The following is a 4015-nucleotide window of genomic DNA, read 5'->3' on the forward strand; positions in this document are numbered from 1 at the left end:
GAGAAGATAAAATAGATATCTTCAAAACTATCACGATCAACTCCACCAATACCAGCATTGTTAGGATTCCCCCAAGATGAGCCATCAGTGTTAAGTTTCAAAACTCTCTGAGGGGGAGAGGACTAGTGACCCTTCATGTTAATCTTCCACGGAGGATGATGACATCTATTTCTCATTATCCGCCAAGCATGCTACTCACCAAGAGAAGAAACACTTCCTGGAAGAGGAAAATTGAACTAATTACATATATCAACATCCCCATGATCCATAACCCCATCAAAATCACCCTTTATCATAACAGTCTCACAAATAGAATGAATGATTCTCCACCATAAATGTTGAATAGTCATCCTAGTATCATGAAAAATATGACGATTCATTTCCAACCAAATATGCCAAATAATGAAAGAGGGTCCAATAGTCCAAGCCACCTAGAGAAAAGAAGTCTTAACATGAGGCTTACCACAATGGGCACAAAATTCAACTTAATAGAAAACATTCCTGCAGGCCTGGTTCCAAAGTCCCCACTAGAAATGCCAAATGGCCCTGGTGAAGGAGCACTAAAAGAAGAGGTGAGAAACATATTCCTCACTATTGCAACAAAGAGCACACATAGAGGGACCTCAGAAACCCCATTTGTACAAATTATCCCAAGTCAAACAATAATTCTAGACAACCAACCACATAAAAAAGTTTCATTTAGGTCAAGAAAATTTACTCCACACATATTTCCACCAAGGAACTTCCTCCCCTCAAAAAATCTATCGAATAAGTTCCAAGTAACTAGTAGCAACAAAGTACTTACCAGAAGAATCTTTTCCCTAGACCAGAACATCATGCCCCACCAAGGAATTACACTCTTGCAAAACAAGAATCTGGGCCAACTCCTTACAAGCACTAACAAATCCACCAAGCAGTCAGTCACTGGGGTCCTTCCATACATAACCATTAGCCATCCCTAAATTCCGAACAATCTTATAATGCTCCACTTTATCCTAACTCACGACAGAAAAAAACATTGCAAAGAGGCTAGAGGTGTCGATACATAGAAAGGATATGAGGATTGCCATCCCAATGAATTTGTATTTAGAGAACATAATATCATTTTGTATGGAAATAATTTTTTTTTTAGACTACAAGATTCGGGTATAGCAACGCTGTTGTAAATAGCAGTGGGTTGGGTAAACTTTTTAACATGATCAGTGATGCTGGCGCGACACATCCTCTGATACCATGTGACCTGAGGGGAGATTAGACCTCGTGACCTTGTGCTTCACCACTAGAAGCTCTTGCCAATCGAGTTAGGCCCCTAGCCCCATGGAGATAAATTTAATACTATAAAAAAATTATTATTATTTTGTTTATAATTATGATTGTGTTCTCAAGAATTAAGTTTTATTGTTTCAATTGATTATTATATATTGGTTCTTATTGGTGGGAAGTACTTGCTTTTAAAATTTTATAATAATAATACTATTTATTTTAGTTTGAAATTTATAATATAAATTATTTAAGAATTATAACTTAATGTGTATTTCAGTTTTTTTAATTGTTTACATATATAAATTCAAATCGTATTATGAGTTTCATAACATGCTAAATTAATATAACTTTTAAATAAAAAATATTTAAACAATTATATTAAATTTTAAAATAATATAACTAAAATATTATAATGATAAAATTCATTTTAACTTGTTTTAAAAAAATATTAAAAAAAATTAATTGTTTTTTTAAATAATATAAAGGTAAAAGTAATTCTTGTGAGATTTTGCCAAGATCAAGGGCACAATGAAAAGCATAAAGAGAGACAATAGAATGACAAGAACAAACTGTATTCTCATCAATATACAAATGATCAACTGGATTAACCAATACAATGAATATGAGCCTGCTTATATAGGCAAGGTCATATGGGTATACGAGCACATAATCATGACATGTGGCTCAATGAGAAACAAGGGTAGGTAAGAAATAATAGGGGTAGGTAGGAGAAATAATATAATATTCCACAAGAGGTGGATGACCCACCGAATGTGGAGTGTAAGAGCAAAATAAGACCACAAAAGGTGGAATTTCTCCTACAAGCTATATCCCTATGTCCACACTTCCCTAAGTGTCTCATATCCAAACTACAAAGAGATGCATTATCCTAAGTTAACTTAAGTAAAGTGTAATAATATCCATTATGAATATTTAGCTACACCAACACCCCCTCTTAAGTGCAACTTAGGGGAATGAAGACTCAAGTCAACAATGCAAGATGGGTCCTGGCTACTAGGCCATGATAAGTACCCATGTACAATATGCAAATGTAAGAAAAACTATGCAATCTCTCACAAACGGAGAAAGGGAGAAAACCCAGTGGAAAAAAAGTCCCCCCCAAAAGAGAGATGAATGAACGTACAAAAGAATCTCAAAGAAGAAGGAAAAAACCTCAAAGAGGAAAAAGTCCCCCCCATAAGAGAGGAAGGAGAAGTCAGCTGACCCCCCCTAATGAGACATCCCGCACCCCCAAGAGAGCTCGCAACTAATGGAACTTACTCTTGATGAAAGGTTTGGTAAAGATGTCAGCAACCTGCTCCACTATAGGACAATACTACAAATCAATGACCTGCTCCTGAATCAGCTCTCATATGTAATGCATATGGATCTCGATGTGTTTGGTCCACTGATGCTGGACCGGGTTCTTCGAGATTGCAATAGCACTCTGATTGTCACAATGTAGAACTGTCAGCCATGGAGTGGTGAACCCAAACTCTGTGAGAATCTGCTGAAGCCAAATGGTCTCAATCGCTGCGTTAACAACTCTTCGATACTCAGCCTCAGTCAAAGAGAGAGCAATATCATGCTGCTTCTTGCTCTACCAAAAAATGGGGCCTGAACCAAGGTGAAAATTGTAACTTAAAGTAGACTTACGATCATCAAGATCACCAGCCCAATCGGAGTTTGTGTAACCAACCAAGTGAAGTCTTGTGCCTGCTGCATAGTGAATTCCATAGTGATGTGTACCCTAGATGTAATGAAGGATGCATTTGGTAACTTTCCAATGAAGCTCATATGGTTCTTGCATGAAGCGGGAAACCATGCTAATCTCAAATGAAATATTAGGGCGTGTGTGAGTCAAGTAGATGAGACTACCCACAAGCTGGCAATACAATGTGGCATCAACTAGTGGAGAAGAGCACTGAGCCTCAAGCTTGACTCCTGAAAGAAAGGGAGTTAGTGCAGGCTTACAATCAGTCATATGAAAGTGTGCAAGTAGATCAAGAGCATACTTGGGCCGCGATAGTGTAATCCCAGAAGGTGTCTGTGAAATCTCTATCCCGAGAAAGCAGTGCAAAAGACCCAAGTCAATCATAGAAAATCTATCATGCAAAGAAGATTTGAACCTGCTAATGATGGATGTGGTGCTCCTTGTAATGATCAAATCATCAACATAGAGCACAAGTATCAAGTGAGAGTCATCCAGTCGCAAAATATAGACATTCAGATCAGAATGACACCTGGTGAACCCTGCGGAGAGAAGAAAGGAATCCATCTTGGCGTACCAAGCCCTGGGGGCTTGCTTAAGGCCATAGAGAGATTTTCTTAATCTGGAAACCAAGGAAGAATCCTGGATGAAACCTTGTGGCTTCTCCATATAAATCTCCTCATCAAGATCCCCATGAAAAAAAAACCCTCTTCACATCCATCTGATGTACAACCCAACCATGAGCTATGGCAATAGCAAGTGTCAAGCGAATGGAGTTCATCTTGGATATGAATGCAAATGTCTTAGTATAGTCAACACCTGGAACTTGAGAGAAACCTTTCGCAACAAGTTGAGCCTTATACTTATCCACACTACCATCCACTGCAAACTTGGTTCGATAGATCCACTTACATCGAACCATCTTTCTCCCCTTAGGGAGAGGGACTAACTCCCATGTGTTGTTTCTCATCAAGGAACTATACTCTTCCTCCATAGCATGGTCCCACTTAGGAATCCCTGATGCTTCCCGAAATGTCTGTG

This window comes from Cryptomeria japonica, chromosome 1 (genome assembly GCF_030272615.1).
Source record: "Cryptomeria japonica chromosome 1, Sugi_1.0, whole genome shotgun sequence".
Taxonomy (NCBI): Eukaryota; Viridiplantae; Streptophyta; class Pinopsida; order Cupressales; family Cupressaceae; genus Cryptomeria; species Cryptomeria japonica.